The sequence below is a fragment of the Amphiura filiformis genome, chromosome 2, assembly GCF_039555335.1.
Source record: "Amphiura filiformis chromosome 2, Afil_fr2py, whole genome shotgun sequence".
Classification (NCBI taxonomy): Eukaryota; Metazoa; Echinodermata; class Ophiuroidea; order Amphilepidida; family Amphiuridae; genus Amphiura; species Amphiura filiformis.
The window spans coordinates 75,942,888-75,961,145 of NC_092629.1; the positions used below are offsets into that span (position 1 = coordinate 75,942,888).

Here is an 18,258-nt window from a genome sequence, read left to right on the forward strand (position 1 = left end):
ACCAAAGAGACTTTTACACATACTAGCAGGATACCCGCGCTTCGCGCGGGTCCCCGCTAGTCTTACTATAAATAGGCTAATGTTACTGGACAGGTGAATCTTACTATAAATAGGCTAATGTTGTGTGTGTGTGTGTATGTATGTGGTTTATGTAAAAGGCTCCGTCAGTTTCGATCCAAATGTCGCCAAATTCATACGGGAGATCGAGGAATATACGGGAAATTGCCTCGACTTTATTTGGTTGAAATCGGTCAAGAATTGGCTGCAAAAACAGTGAAAATATGGGTAAAAACGGGGTTTTTGTTATGAAAATCAGTTACCAGCCTGCGCGTCACTGCAGCTGGCAGGCAGCGCGTCGGCGATAGAGCGTAATGCGCACTACGCCAATGCGCGCGTAAACGGCGCAGAGCCACGCGACTTGAGAGCCAGAGACCAGTGGACATGATAATACAGAAAGAAGGAAAAAAAAAAAAATTAAAGGACAAAAAGTACATGGACGGGTCACGGGATTATGATAAAGATGAACACGTCCGCATACACGCTATGAGAGGACGTATACGGGAAAAATATGTGTGTTGTATAAACAAAATGAAGCGGTAGACCTACTAAAATGAAATTAAAATGACAAAAGAGGTACGAGTAATTAGGCCAACGGGTTAAATTAACTAAATGAAACGGGAACGAAACAAAGAAGGAAAGAAACTAATTAGGAAATGTAAGAAAAAAGAAGCTATAATAATGATAACAGAATTAAATAAAAAACATGGAAACGGGAAATCACAAGCTAAGCAGCAAATATTTCTTTTTAAATGGGAACAAAATAGCCCCATGTAGAAGAAACTGATAAGAAAGGAAAAAAAGAAATGTAAGAAGAGACAGATGTATATAAATAAAATGTATCTTTTCGATGATTCTACCTGTTCAGTAATTCTTCCTGTTATAGTGAACGCTCCTATTTACTCATCTAGCGGGGACCCGCGCGAAGCGCGGGTATCCCGCTAGTCATCAAAAAGATACATTTTGATTTGTTATTGTGTGACCCTTAAGGGTATCCGTAGGGAGAACACTTTGTTTTACGGCCAGGTCTGGCCAGGTGCATGTTTGTTCGCAGTCTACAGGTGTAACTAGGTTGTTGTATATTCTATAATTTTCCTGGTGTGTTAACTGTGATTACATCTAGACACCAGTTTATTTTTTATTTGAACGGGACCCTAATTTAATGAGAAAAACGCCGAACAAGAGAGGCCCGGCAAAAGCCGATTTGCAGACAATTTTGTAGCTACAGACAGCTCGTATTCCATATAACAACTACGGAAACCAATCAGTGCCAGAAGTGTTGATTTATATTTCATCCACTTAGGTTTGGCTTAACCCACTAAAAGGTAAAACTTTAAGGCTGATCATTAAATATAGTGTGTGTGTAAAAGTATATTTCTCAAAATGGAGGAGAGCGCCTATGACTATTGTCCGTTCTGTCTACATGGTCTATGATAATTATTTTCTTACCGAAATATATTCACTTAACACAGACCACGGTTGCCAAACAAATGAGGGCAAACCGCGGGTCAAATCATTGAAAAGTCGCCCAATATTTTTTTTTATCAACCGTTGGTTTCTATGAGATAAAAAACTACCAGAAGTCGCGTAAGCCAATGTTGAAAAGTCATGCAATATTTTTCTTAACCATCAATTGGTGTCTATAGGACAGGAAATTGTCGCGAGGAAAATCTTCAAAACTCATCCTATTGACCTAGGCCTATTACATCGCGGGTTTGGCAACCCTGCAATATATACAGTTATATAACATCGCACCGCATTGTGAGGTGAACGAACTGAATGTTGACATTGTATTCAGGATTTAAAACAAGAACTGTCTTTAACCAGACAATGCGGTTGGTATAAAACATAGCGTGTGATATCATGATATCAACTTCAAAATCTAAAACAAAAGTAAAGAAATAATTTAGGGCGAAATAAATAAACAGCGTACAGCAGGTGCTATCTTGTCAATAATGATAAGAGGAACATGAAAAAACCAGCAGAGAGCATGCACCCCAGTAAAGAGTTAAATAAAGCAAGGAAAAATCATAATGTGCAGAAGGCCTACTTTTCGGATGATATTCACAGAAACAAAAATAAAGAACTGAAGATCTAAAAACAAAAGTAAAGAAAATGAGGGCGAAATAAATAAACAGCGTACAGCATGTGATGACTTGTCAATAACGATAAGAGGAGCATGTACCTCAATAAAGAGTTTAAATAAAACAAGGAAAATCATAATGTGTAGAGGCCTACTTTTCGGATGATATTCACTGAAACAGAAAAAAAAAGAAATAAGTTTAAAGAATTATATATTTTAAGATTAGATAATGAACAATCATACATAAAAATGTGACAGGTGTCTGATGATATTTATACACTTCGAGCAAAAAATAAAGAACTACTTAACACGCGACATAAATAAATAGCCATATTTTATGAACGAACTGAATGTTGACATTGCGGACCAGGATTTGAAACAAGAACTGTTTTCAAAAAGAAAACGCGGTTGGTATAAAAACATAGCGTGTGCTATCATGATATAAACTTCAAAATCTAAAAACACAAGTAAAGAAATAATTTAGGGCGAAATAAATAAACAGCGTACAGCAGGTGCTATCTTGTCAATAATGATAAGAGGAACATGAAAAAAACCAGCAGAGAGCATGCACCCCAGTAAAGAGTTAAATAAAGCAAGGCAAAATCATAATGTGCAGGAGGCCTACTTTTCGGATGATATTCACAGAAACAAAAATAAAGAACTACGTTAGTACGTTTAAAAATTATATAATTTGAAATTAAATAATGCAAAATCATACATAAAAATGTGACATGTGTCTGATGATAATTATACACTTCGACCAAAAATTAAAAAAATACTTAACACGCGACATAAATAAACAGCCATCTATCAAGAATGACAAGAGGAACATGAAAAAAACCACCTAATATATGAGAGCATGCACCCCAATAAAGAATTGCTTTAAAATAAAACAATGAAAAATCATGACATGTGAAATGTATGTTGATACACTTATAAATAATACTCAAGGGTGAAATAAAAAACACCTTATCTACCGATATTTCCACAGTTAAACATACTCAGTGATCACTTGTACTAAAACAAAAATAAAGAAATACTTCACAAATGATAAGAGGAACACATAAAAAATAAATAAGCGAGCATGTCCCAAAAAAAATTAGTAAAAGATAAAATAATGATAAAACGTACAAGGGGCAAAATATTTGTCGCAAAAACTTATTAAATGCTCATTTGCTCTAAGATATTTGTTTGCAATTTACTCCTAGTTTATCATTTATTTATTATTTATCTAGGCTTATATATCTTTTATTTATTTATCTATTAATTTATCTATTTATCAATTTATTTCAATATCATTATTATTAAGTGCCTATTTATAATGATATTTAAATCTATCAACATTATGCTTACGTCATCCAGGAGTTATTATCCCACTTGAAATCGCCATATAAACACAAATTAATAAAGAAATACCCAATGGGTGAAATAAAGCATGATCTATCTTTTCAAGAATGAAAAGAGGATATAAAAATATAACAGAGCATGTCCTATAAACATGATAAAGAATTATTTAAAATCGTACAAATGTGAAACATGTAATATGACATATACTTAAGGGATCTGGAATGAGCGTTTTGAGCGTTTCGACAGTATTTTTGTGGGAAATGAGAGCACATCAGACATATCGAATTGCATTCTGAATACGAAGAATGTCTTTCTCATATCAAATAATTTTTTTTTTTTTTTTTGAAATTCACGATATAATGCAAATTTTATGACAAATTATTAAAATTTGATATTTTTCAAATTTTTGATATATAACAGTCCTCGAAGTAAATTTTATAAATCTAATGACATATTCTTAAAGTGTATGTAGCTGGGAGGAAAAAAGCCGACGATCAATTGAACATTTTGACCTTTCATATTGAAGATATGGATTTTATTTCCCAAAAAGACCTATTTTTTTTTGGGGGGGGGGGATCCATATCTTCAATACGAAAGGTCAAAATTTTCAATAGATCGTCGGCCTTTCCTCCCAGCTACATATACTTAAAGAATGTATCATTAAATTTATAAAATTTACTTCGAGGACTGTTATATATCAAAAATATCAATTTTAATGATTTGTCATAAAATGTGTATTACATTGCGAATTTCAAAAAATCAAAATTATTTGATATCAGGACATTCTTAGTATTCAGAATGCAATTCGATATGTCTGATGTGCTCTAATGTCCCACAATAAATACTGTCCAAACGTTCATACCCCAGCCCTTAACATAAAACAAAATAAAACGGTCATGATAATATGACATTAAGGGCGAATACCACTAATGAAGCGTCTTGGTTGAAATGCACGTGAAAATTAATGTCTTTCTTTGCTCAATTTGAGGCCTTTTTGGCTCTCACAGTTGCCTGATGTACCCCGTTACATTTTATTAAGAAACAAGGTAGTATAGTTTCTCTCCATTGATTTTGCAATAGCGTCTCCAGGAGGGGGGGGCTCAGAGGGGCTTTCAGATTTATGCGGGGGGGGGGGGCTTAATGGCTAAAATCGCCAAAAACCGCCTGTTTTACATATCCCTCTAGCGTTGGTTGTCAGTAGATTGCAGTCACTCCTCATCAAGTGTTGACAAAGACAACAGTGGTTGTTGAAACGTACACAGTAAGTGCATTTTCTTGGATCAGATACTACGAACTCTGGTTTACTAGTTTACTCTACCGATCCTGATGAATTTGTTCAATCAATAACGATATCTGGGGACCAATCACAAGCCAGATTCATTTAAAGATGCATTACATCATGACCAATTTGTCGAAATTAGGACTTGCTGTCAATAATGCGATGGAAATTCGAGACAAATAATAGGTATGAAATACAAGTAGTATTTCAAGTCAAAAAAAAACCTTTTACACCACATCTGACCGATCAGAAATGAAGACTACTTAATTAATCCCTTATTCATAGGTCTATCACCAAACGCTGTTGTGGGAATTACGTAACCAATGTCCTTGAATATTTTAAGATCTACGGCTGATTTGACATAATATAACGCATTGTGATACTCGATTATATATCTTTGGGAATTAACATTTCTTTTAAATGCAGACCAATGGTGTTTGCTTGAAATGAATCTGATATAATTCAATATTTTTTGGAATTGAATTCTACATGCAGCCAGGGACGGCCACGCTGGCACCATCTATAGCTTCAGTAGGCGGAGCTCTGCACTACAGACAATAAAAAGGCACGTAAATGTCACATTTTATAAACTTGATACATTTAATATCACCCCCATTGTTGTATAAAGAAATCGTGTACAAAATATACATGATATACCAGCTAATTATACCTATATACAGAACGGTGATTTATGCATCAATTAAACATGCCTGTACGCTTCCACTGGTTCGAACAGGATCCGTCTGCATGCCATGACTAGCACCAGCTATACGAGCTGAGGCCAAATTTAGATAACAATACGCTATTTAAATAACAGTGCGGCCTCATGCTAATTAAGAAGTGCCTCTTCCGATCAATTATTCCATGGCTGCACTCACTACCAGGTAGTATAAAAGTCGATGACCATTGACCTCAATGGGGTATACAAGCTTATTCACGCACAACCAAGATCAATTACCCGGCTATTGTGAGTAGCCTTAGTCATGTCCCTCGACTAATTATTCGTCTCAGAGCTTCAAAGGTCTGAACCAAATGGCCAATCGTGGCTGTGGATTCAACCTACCATGGCGATTTCTGCCATGAAGATATAGGGTCGATGACACTGCACTGTGTACCGTAAACGTATTATAGTTATAGGGCTTACCTCTGTTCATAAAATTTTCGATATCAGCTGTATTTGTACCACACACTGACTCAATATGTCCACAATGTACTGGCACTGGAAAACCCCCATCACAAGTTGCATATCAGTGTATACATGTGCAGTATAGACAATCCTGTGCTAGCTATCCCAATTCATGTAAAGTATATGTATACATGCAGTGCAGTACAGGAGTTGTAGTTGATCAGTTTCAAAGTGAAATGGATCATTAGTTTCCAATGGGACACCAAACATAAAGGACAAGGTTTTGTTATTAAGGGCACCAATACATGATTCACAGACAAGTGACTCATTTCGGAATGCAATAATGCATTATTAAAAGAAAAATAGTTTCCACGGCTTCAATAGGACTTGAACCAGCGATCCGTTACTCTGTTTTATATCATGAATCCAGGTCTTTACCCGGGGGTCTTTACCGCTAGGCCACTGAGGCAGTTGGACGGAGATCATCATATAAAACATAAATCTCATAATGCTGTGTTTAGCATTAACATAAAAATAACACATTTGGTGAAGATGGAATGGCCGTTTTACGTATAAATAGCACAAACCTTTGGAGAAGATCTCAAGCAAATAATGAAGACACTGATACGATGATGGAATTACATAAGTCATTTCAATTACAAGTACTCGCTTAAATCAGGGGTGCTCACTGACTTTTGTTTGAAAAATATCACCCTTAAAGTATTGTAAATCTATCCTATCAATATTTTTAAGTAGCTCTTAGTTTTTGTATACATTTCCTTTGGAGTAAGGGAGGGAACCCCCCCCCCCTCTTCGCGAACCCCAAACTTTTTGACCCCTCTTAATGGACCTAAAACTTTTTTGACCCCCCTCATATAGGTTCAAAAATATTTTGACCCCCCCCCATCATAATGTACCATTCTACTACTAATTCAATTCTGCTACCATTCAAATGATACTAAAATTTGTATTCAAGTGCAAATGAAATTGTACGCATGTCATTGATATAAAATATGTGGAATTGTGGAAATGTTTTAAAGTAGTACGCTAAAATTTGATGTAAAAGTGGATTACATACGCGCGAAGCGCGTACAAATTTGTACTTTGGGGGCTATAATGGCCAAATATGAGCTTAATTTGGTCAAAAACACACATACAGGCGTCAACATTGGGGGGATGATTGAATGTGCCATCCCCCCCGGATCTACGCCTATGCTTACTGGGACTTTTTGTTGCTGAGCGCGCAAAAAACAAGACTATTTTAGCCCAAAATACAGGGGCGTAGCCAGTTTTCTTGGTCGGGGGGTGAATAAAATTTCGGGGGCACAGACGGGATAAATAAATTGCAGTTGCAAATTATACTTATACCGGTTTTGTTTTTAGAGAGACTGCCATGTATTTGAGCTTCAAAAAAGGCTTTATTGGGACAAAACGCGTGCAAAAATTGTGTATTTCGCCCATGATGGGATGAAAATGCCTTTATTGTGACAATGTGCATTTTGTATTTTACACTACTTTGGCCCATGATCGGGTTGAATTTATATGGAAAAGGGTCTCCTTGCTCCTTTTCTTTGCCCTCCAGATTTTCTCTTTCATTTTTTGTCAGAGGGGCACTTTTATCTTTCATTTTTGGTCAGGGGCCTTTCCGCCCCCCTGTCTACACTACTGCCGAAATGGTGTGTTTTGCTATTAAATTGATGGGCCAGTTTGTGTGATCGCAAAGCGCAAAAGTTTGCAATTTTACCCTATTTGGGCCCAAAAAAAGTTGCACATGGCAATTATTGCTTTATTTTTTCTTCTTTAAGGATTTTTAGGGGATGTCCCCATGGAAAAAATTAGGGGGGAGGACGTGTACCCCGGTTCTCCAAGCTTCCTCCGCCTATAATTGTAATGCAACATGATTTAGTTGTATATATCAGTGATAATAAATGAATAATCTATACTACTAGTACATGAAACATTATTGTAAAAATTGTCAACACTAAAGGAGAGCAAAGATATTGCAGCTTTAGTGATTTAAAGAGCTGACCAGAAAGAACTGACACAAACCTCAAAATTAAGTTGTAGACGACAATTTTTAACACTGGATCAAATGTACTTTTGTTCTGGTTTAATATGGGAACATTTGTGCGTGCAGCGCGCGAAAAAAAATTTACACCCCCCCTCATGTGCCGAAAAACTTTTTAACCCCCACTGTTCATACACCCAAAACTTTTTAACCCCCTATTCAGAACTTCATTTTTGACCCCCTACATATTTTCCAGCCCCCCCCACCAGAGTATTTCTGAACACTCCCTAAAGCAAGATACACTGAATTACATTCAGCTGCTGATGCTGTGGGTTGTACAAGGGATACCAGTTTGTCTCAAATCCCTGGACCTTGCATGGTTGTACATCTTAGTTTAAAATTGTGAATGTCCTTTTACCCAAGGACGTTTACCTAATTAGGGTTGCTTGATACTGCTGGTCTTTAGCTAGTTTGATTTTTAGTTATGTTTTGGTGTCTGACAAAGTGACACATACACCACAAAACAATAGGCCACTGGGTTAAAAGTGAATGCATTCCACTGAATCTATTAATCATATCAAAACATAATACACATATTGTATGCTTTACAATGAGTGTGACGGCATCTTCTGATTCAATTTCTAAATGGGCTATTCCATCTAAAATCCACACTACCCCCATGGAAGATTTAGTGGAAGTCTTCCACAGAGGTAGTATGAATTTTGAATAGACAAATTGGGTAACTTCCAATTGAAATACTCACAGTTGTGGACGATAGGTTAAGCCATAATACAGGGGGAGTATGGGTTTCAATATGATTTACCCTGACCATTCGAAAAACATATACTCCCCCTGTGGAATATATTTCCAAAATCTTCCACAGGGGTAGAGTGGATTTCAACTGGAATAGCCCAATATATAGGAATTGCTGGTCTTAGGGGTGCACCATTAGATTTCCAGGGGGGGCATGGGAGTTTTTGAAGAAAAAAAAACTTACCCACTAGTGAGCAAAAAAAAAAAAAACTTTGCCCACTAGTGAGACGAAAAAAAATTTTTGCCTCACTGATAAGTAAAAAAAAAAAAAAATTCCCCACCAAACTTTGTATACAAATTTACATTAAAATTGAAAAAAAATACTTACCGCCAAAGGCGGCGAAAAAAAATTTGGTGCACTCGGAGGCGAAAAAAACAAAATTCTGCCGCCTTCGGCGGCGAAAAAAAAAAATTCTGCCTGACCCAAACTCCCATGCCCCCTGAGAATCTAATGAATGCGTCCCTTAGCTAGTTTGATTTTTAGTTATGTGCCAAAGTGCACGTACACCACGAAAACAGTTACGGTCACTGGGTTAAAGTTAATGAATTCAGACAAATCTATTGATCATATCAAAACAATATACACATGCTATATGCAACTTACAATAAGTGTACATACGTAGCAACATCATCGGCTCCGCAGCCGACTGATGATGATGAACTCAAGTTGCAGAGTATGAGTTTTTGTACCCAAATTTTCTAAGGTCATTCAATGAATGTGCAAATGTATTGGGGTTAAAGAACTGTGTCCTGATAGACGAAAATGTTGTGGATCCTAGTGATTGAGATTGTAGGCATACTGTGATTTTATCATTAGCAGTGGCGGCACCAGAACAAAATAAGGGGATCGTGTTGTTAAAAACATAATGCATAAAATATGTTTATAATATTTGGCCACTTCTTCCCTCCCCTTATAATTGTACTTTCACAGAATTGAGACAATCTAAGAACATGTAGATGGTTGATGATAATATGGCTTCTGAAATGATACATGCACAATTATAGTAATATTTCACTGGGCTGAACTATACTACTTTTGAAGGAATGGATGATTTGTTTTGGGGTCATAACTATTTTTTTCACCAATTGTGTGTTAACCGCAAACATGTCTTACTTACTGCTATTTCCTCAAATTCACAAACACCACAGTTAGATCACACAGTTAATTTAATTTGGCATATGCGTCATGTGTAAGTTTGGAAAGAAAAATAGTTTAAATTGTCTTCAAGTTCAATATAAAAAGTGCATGAACTTGAGACAACATTTGTATTTCGTATTGTTGCGCTTTGTTACCCTTGCAGAAACAACCTTTGTACAACAAAATCAAGCTGTCATATCAAAATCTATCATACATTATATCTTACAGTACGTAGTACTTATATTTTCACATGATTTATATAAAGTATTCTAGCCCTGGATAGTGACTGTTCACATCCCACGAATACTTTACATAATAGTAACTGTAAAATCTTCCAAGCACAATGCAATCAACTATGCTTTGTTTCATCATGTATCCTGGCAAAGTTGCCAATTAGTGCACCTTGTAAAAAATGACAGCATTAAAATATTAGTATTTTCCAACAAAAATAATTCACAAAAGTTACTTGACAAATTAAATTTTACAATTGCACATCATGATGTAGTCATCTTTGAAGTAAAGAAAACAAACTAAAACACACACATTCTAAATTTTATATCCAGAATTTTAGTGTGAGGGGGCAAAGCCAAATTTTCATTCCCATTTGTCAACTTTTTGTCTCCTTTTTAGTCATTTTAAGGCCATTTTACTCTTTGCCATCCCCATTTTAGCCCTGAAAAATTGGGGGGGAGGGGGTCCTGACTCACCCCTGTTCATATCCATAACCACCTGCATGGTGCCTAAAATAAAGTTTTTTGCAGTTTAAAGATCAAATTAAAGAAATCCTCAACTATTTGGTATGCCTAGATGACCCCAAAATAACCTTGCGATTTAGCACATTTTGTGCCAAAAATCTAATCAGGTTGAGAACCTCTGGCCACACTACTCCCCACGAAGTTTTGTCACTGTACCCCATACAGATCTCCAAATAATCTGTTCACAAGGTATTTTGCTTGATACATATATATTATGCAAATTAGGTACTTAATTACCATATTTTGCGCTGACAATCTAATCAGGTCGAGACCTCTGGCCACGCTACTCCCCACCAAGTAACATCACTGTACCAAATACTGATCTCCAGATAATCTGTTCTCAAGGTATTTTGCTTGATATGCATAAATTATGCAAATTACCATATTTTGCGCTGAAAATTTGCGCCGAGTCAATTCGCAGCTAGTTTTAGAATGAAAAAATATTATGTCATAATTTACCCTAAAAGTTGGCCTAATGGCACTATGGTTGTTATAAGTGGAATTTTAGGCACAACCTAAAAGTGCCCTCCCGTAAAATTCCCAAACAAGGGCACATAACCTTAAATCTTCAGAGGGAGCTCTCTATTTGCACATAAACTTTGTCACACATTATTTTATAACAGAATGATTATAGAGGGTAACAACTCTAGATGTCACAGTATCAGGTAGGTTTTATAGACTTATTGAAAACACAACAAGAATGGTTATGTATAATAGAGGGCGACAAACTCACTCTAGATGTAGATACCATAGTGCCAGGTAGGGGTAGTATGAAAAAAAAGGTTTTGATAGCTTTAATAGGTCAAGGGAGAATAGTAGAAAAGTGTACAAGCAACAAAACCAAGTAATTTGGATTTGATGTACGTACGTACAGGGTGTCCCAGAATGATCTTTACCATGTTTGAAAAAAATATTAAAAATATATAATTAACAGTGTATCTAATTTTAATACATGCAATATAATGGCACACATGTCACCTACTTATGCTGTGTCTTTCATTGAAATAGCTTGATTCGTTTTGGCATGACATTGATATTATTGCAAATGGACTCAAACTGCATGTGTGTAATTTACAGCGCAAAGGAATTATTACACATGGATGCTTATTGCTTTGTCACCATCGTCCAGCATATGGAAAAGTTAGGCCCACTTTCGTGCAGAATTGATTTGACCAGTCAGCTGTGCCATGAGCATGCACAATAATGACCTATCGTCATGCATGCATGCACGCACATCATGCATAGGGAGTTTATTGACGATCGATGACCCCGGTCAATAGACATCCGGGTTCACCATGTTCAATAGTAGCTATCGGCTGATTCGTCAACATATTTTAGGGCCAAATGTCACCCAGTTCCCCTTATCTAATCAAAACAAGTTTTATATCACAAGAATCCTTAGCTCAAGTAGGTCAATAAACCAGCCGTGTTCTTAGAAAAAGTCCCGTCACTTTAATTGGCTGTTACATTTAACGCGAGTAGCCCCCGAAAAAAGTGAAAAATTAGCACATTTTCCATTGACAGCACAAAATTTTGAGCGAATTGATCAGTTTTAAAGTTAAAAGACACCCTGTTCTCATCGTCAGAAATTTTTGAAGTGAGGTTTTTATTGATAAAGATACTTTTAACATGCTAATTCCGGGCGTGCTCGTGTAAGTTTTATCAACACATGAGCAGCATGCGGGTAAATAGAACAGCAGAGAGGGAATTCACCCATGATTTCCCGTGGTTAAGCGGCGTGCATGACAATCGCTGAGCAAATAACTTTTCCGTATGTCATATTGTGCAATTAGAAAAATCATACAATCATTCATTGATAGGAAATACACCTAACTTGGCACAGATGTAAGAACTTTCTTATGACAAGTCCATATCTGCTGGCATTTGAAACCCACAGACCGCAATAATTATCTCCAAATCTGCCACCACAGAAAGAATTTGGATTCTTGGATAAGGTCTCTCAAGCATTACAATTTTTTTATTCCATACAATGATTGCTTTGTAACATCATAAATAATTGATAGATATCAATTATTTAGTGGAAATAGGGACAGGAAACAACAAATATACCTGTATAACTTTTTCTAAACAACTTTGTGCTGAACGGTTAGTGATTTTACAGATTTTTAAAATAAGTTGTTTTGTCAAAATATCCTGTAACTTCTATTGGGAACGTCCAATTTTTAAATTCGAAATTCCTAAGAAAGCTTAATATATATAGAACAATATTTAAAACAATATTACCAATAGTAATGCTATTTACTGATACCTAAAAAAAACTTTCCCGGTATAGATCATCAAGTAGCGTGTTTCTATTAAGCATCCGGAATTTTTCCAGTGAAATTGTTCACCGGATAATAGCGGAGAATGACAGCTAAAGGTCAATTTCTACTGGGGGATGTTATCCGGAAAATACCAGCCGCCGTGGCCCGATCATCACACTTGCCGGCGAAAGGTCATATTTCGTGTCATTGCAAAAAGTGTAGGTTGACCTTGGTGGGACCTATTATGATCGAAAAGTTTAACTTATATAATATAATATATTTAATTTTCATGCTCAGGTCGGGCGTGACTACAATGTACAAAATACGATGTACACCACCCCCCCCCCACCGCAATCAAAACCACTCTGCAATCCCTGTTATTCCTTCAGTTGTCCACGCGAAAGTATGATTTACAGCCATTATTTCTGATTTATTAAATAATCTTATGCCTATTTTTTTTTCGAGTGAAAATTGTACTCTGTAGGCCTACTTCAAAACATAGCTGATAAAATGATAAACAAATCATCTGACCGTGTCAATTTCCGCTTTCTCCCCTGTATGCGCACTCTGTCGGAACGATGTCAGTTTCTATTGGCGTTACCCGGATAATTTCTCCGCCATTATCCTACCAAAAGTAGGATAATTTCCCGAAAACTCTCCCGCTATTATCCGGAGAATAGCGGAGAAGGTCAGTTTCTATTGGGTACAATTAATCTCTTAGCCGGGTTTTATCCGGATAATGGTCCCAATAGAAACACACTAAAGGAGTCATTTGGATTTGGAGAAGAGGACCCAACGTCATGAATAGGGACGACGGTCGCACTATATAAGTCACGTGTATGATCCTCTACTGTTTCCAAAACATTCTCCTCAAAGTCAATCCACTTTGGCAAACTGTCGTCTTACGGTGTACTTTTCATTGACATACCTTCGTTTTGCCATTTTTAATGGGAATTCTCCAACACTTGAAGAGTGCCCCTATGGCTTGCAACTGCACTACAAAACTAGATCTGCAACCATTTAAAAATCAGTTTTCTCATAAGCCTTTATTTACATGTTAGAATGTATGCTAAAACATGATGGTACACAATAACAATTTTCTTACATAATTTTGACACAATACACATGTAGAAATTGGCACTGTATTTACCTAGAGTAAACGGATAAAATGTCATGTTGAAATCAATCTTTAACAAAAGTTAATTTGAGAAAAAAACAATATGAACTTTTAATTGTTTTAACTATCCTCTACCATATGATAGACGATAGCCTGTCCATTATTTTTAGTATTGGATGCCGGCACAACTATGATGAAATATTGAACCTGCCTATCATCTATCACACAGTTGAGGATAGCAAAAATAAAAATTCATATTGTTTATTCTCATTCTTAGTCAGTTAAATATTATTTTAATAACTAAACACTGTTTTGTTTAGCAAAATTAAGTTACCGTCATGAAAACTCACCTTTTTCTGAAATAAACGAAATGATGTTTTCAACATGTCAAAATTTCTCTGTTGACCTGAAAACACAACATATTGGGCTTATTCCATTCAAGTGTAAGTTCGGACTTGTGTAAAGATATATGCCAAAAATCAGGTTTGACAACAATTAACCAATTTCATATCATAAGATCATACATTATGGATTTAATGGGCTTTACTCCATAGACCCCGCTATGGAAGACATGACCTTAACCCAGCAAACACAAAACATAAAATGTTGAAATGTCTGTGACTAAATTACCGGTAGTTTAGGAAATATGTTGATAATGGACATAGTGGAAGATGTTCTTGATTAATTAGCATGCTTCAAATGTGCTATTCCAGTTGAAATCCATGATACACCCCCTATGAAAGACATGACCTTAATCTGTCACATGCCATTTGAAATTCATACTTCCTGTGTGGGAGATTAAGGTCATGCCATCCATAGGGGGTGTATGGATTTCAACTGGAGTAGCCCAGTAGTGGACTGGAGCAAGTCTGGACTAGGAATTTAACCCTCTCCATGTGGATGTCAACTGCAGACGACAAGTTTCAATTTTTTAATTCATAAAATGTCAGAATTGTACATTTTCATGACCATACTTGAATCATTAAAGAGTTTAACTTCAACACTACACTATTTTTTCGCTCACCTGGAACGTTTTCACTAGTTCGACTAGCGTCTTCAGCAGATGGTGATGGTGATGTCTACAATCGGGATATCTCTCACTGATGACGTCATATGATTGACAGGATGACGTCATAGGATGTTACGATGTAGCGCCACCCCCCCCGGGCATCAGTAAGTTATCCCAGATGGGGTCTATTTCTAGACCTTTGTCACGATTCAGTCTTGGTTTCTGAGTCCTTATGTGTATTGCTTCTAGAACTCTACGGGAATATTCCTTTTGCTCCCATTCAAGAACTTTTACATTTTCCCCAGTCAATCTGGTGTCCTTTTGATCTTACGACGTGCTCCCTGACAGCTAATTTGGAACTGCCAGCAGTGGATTTGTGTTCACTGATCCTTTTCTCGAGCTTCCTGGCCGATCCGCCTATATAACTAGCATCACAATCAGCGCAAGTGATCTCGTACACAATTCCAGACTGTTTAATGGGTTCTGTCTTGTCTTTAGGGGCTACTAAAGCACTCCTAAGCATATTTTGAGGTTTGAAGCTGGTAGATAGTATACTCCTGCGGTCCGAAACGCTCGGCGTAGCTTCTCAGAAAGGCCTTCTATGTAAGGCAAGGTGACAAAACCTTTATTGGCCGTCTCCGAGTCCGGGTTCTGAGAAGCACTGTCTTTCTCTTTGGGCTGGCCGTGGAAAAAAGTCCAGTCTTTGTAGCCACAGTTTTTAAGAGCATTTTTCACATGTGCGATCTCCTCCTCTTTATCTGCCGGGTCTGTGACAACCGTTTCTGCGCGATGGAGTAGCGTTCTTACCACACTGAGTTTGTGTTCAAGTGGGTGGTGAGAGGAGAAGTTCAGGTATTGCTCTGTGTGTGTCGGTTTTCTGTACACTTTGACTTTCAGACGTCATCAGTGAGAGATATCCCGATTGTAGACAAGATATCATCACAGCATCACCATCTGCTGAAGACGCTAGTCGAACTAGTGAAAACGTTCCAGGTGAGCGAAAAAATAGTGTAGTGCTGTAGTTAAAACTCTATAATCATTTTATCTACCACTACGTATGAATATCCACTTGTATATACTTGGAATCGGCATGAAAAATGCATTAGAAATTAGTAAAAAACAAGCCTAGTATTGGTTCAGTGGTTCTTGACATAGCTCCTGATATGTTGAGAAAATATCTCAGAACTTGACGTTTTTATGTTGAAGCATATTGCTAGCATGCAGAGTATTAATGAACTGGAACATACTTCAACTTGGTCCATGGATGGTTTCTAAAATCTGGAGCATTGGGTGACACTTTATCCTGTAACTAACACAGCTATTTTTGTTGCATCTTCAAAATGTTCCAAGAAAACAATTATAAAACATTTAAATAACATTTTCAAACCATTTTGACAGTATGTTTTTATTTAGAATTAGAGCTGTTGTTGACAAGTTGTCGACAAGCATGGATCAATTGTTGACAAAAACTAATCATTAAAAAATTAGTAGTTAGGCAAGTAGGGCAAGTAGTTATTGATTTATTGATTTATTGATCAAATACTGGTTTTCCCTCATTTTTGACTGTAACTCCATAACTGTTGTCTGCTGAAATAAAATTTCCAGTGCAGTAGTTATGGTCCTTGCCCCTATAATATGTGACCGTACAGCACCTAATGAGCCGTAAATGTCCTCAATTGTATTCTGAGTTACAGTGTAAAATGGGCATGAAGGTCATATTCATAGAGTATTTCAATTTGGTGCTACGTGTATCTCATTAAATGAGGTACACGTAGCATAAATTGAGGTCACATATACATATCTTACTTGTCACCAATGCACTATAATTTTTGAGAAAAATACAAAAATAAGCAAAAAATTGGGCAGGAGTGTAGTACCCCCTTAGATAGGCTTAACGTCGCCATTATTTGCCATGAAATAACTGCATCAGTCGTCTATTTCATTCGTAAGTGGTGCAGATTATCTTGCCATCATCAATTGCAATTATACTGATGATGCGTAATTGCGTAAATAGGGTATATGGTAATATTTTGAAGAAAAATAAATAAACGGCACGAAACATGGTCTCAAACTTAATATTTTGACTTGATTGATGTATTGCTTTCTCGATAATTTGTTGACATCGGATCTTGAAATTTGAAGATTGTCGACAATGTCAATTCTACTCAACAACAGCCCTATTTAGAATACTTTAAAACATATTCCTTACCTTTAAAGCCCAACATGTAAAGTTGTGAAAATGTTTTGAAATGTTTAAAAAGATTTTGTGCGTTACCTCTGCTGGGTGGTTAAAAGAATTCAACTGATATTTTAATGACAGGGAAAATGTTGTTTTTGTTGACTTAGTGTACAAATCCTAACATGAAAAACATGGGAAGTGTTTTCCATATTTATGCTCAAGTAAAATTGACTTGTTTAGTTGTAACCTGTAACTTGCTACTTGTCTTCAACTTATTCATGTTTATTGCTGTTGTAAATTGCCAACATTTTATAAAACCTACTTATTGTACTTCTTTACCATATTTCAGTTTGCTACAAAATGGCAAATTTGATCAACTTCTTTTTGGCTTAAGGGCGTACTACACCCATATATTGGTTTGATTGGTCTAAAAAAATATTTTTTCATTTATAGCTAGGCGATATATGCACGGATCATGTGAAATTAAAAAATATGAAAAAACATCGTTTTTCACCTATTTGTCTTAAAGTTGATTGGTTGATAAGGACGCTTATTCATCCCTTTTTCAGGGATTTTTTATTTAGCGAGAGTACGTAGTCAATCTCCATAGGGATGGGCGATACCAGCTTTTGGTACCCATTGTCGATCTAGAGCAGTCAGGGGGTGTGGGTCGAATTTGTAGAAAAAATAAAATAAAATGAAAAAATAAATGGCCGCGGAGCGCGCTTGCGCGACGCAGGGGGTTGTCTGAGGGAGGGTGTACCCCCCTCAGAAATGAAAAAAAAACGTGTGCAAAATGAAGATCTAATTGAAGCGATTTGGTGGACAATTTTGGCACTATTATGCCTAGGCCTACTAGTGTAAAATTTTAGTTTACGGCCGAAAATTTGTGAGAGCCTTTCGTGGACAAGTTTCAATTCCCTATTATCGTAGGCCTATAAATTGTTTTAAACATAAATCGGCGAAAGCAGAAGCGAAAATTGCCACTTGTAGGCCTATATCGATTACGCAGGGGAGGGTAAAATGAAGACTAAATTGAAGTGATTTGGTGGACCATTTTGGTATTAGTGTGTAAAATTTTAG

General features: G+C 36.5%; 1 protein-coding gene across 1 annotated transcript in view; it reads right to left on the minus strand.

The window, feature by feature from the left end:
• Window positions 1-6,108, minus strand: part of LOC140146626 (uncharacterized) — a 58,146-nt gene extending 52,038 nt beyond the window's left edge. Inside the window, exon 1 of the mRNA XM_072168495.1 lies at window positions 5,911-6,108. The gene's annotated coding sequence lies outside the window, so the exon portion shown is untranslated. The remainder of the gene's footprint in view (window positions 1-5,910) is intronic.
• Window positions 6,109-18,258: the final 12,150 nt, after the last annotated feature.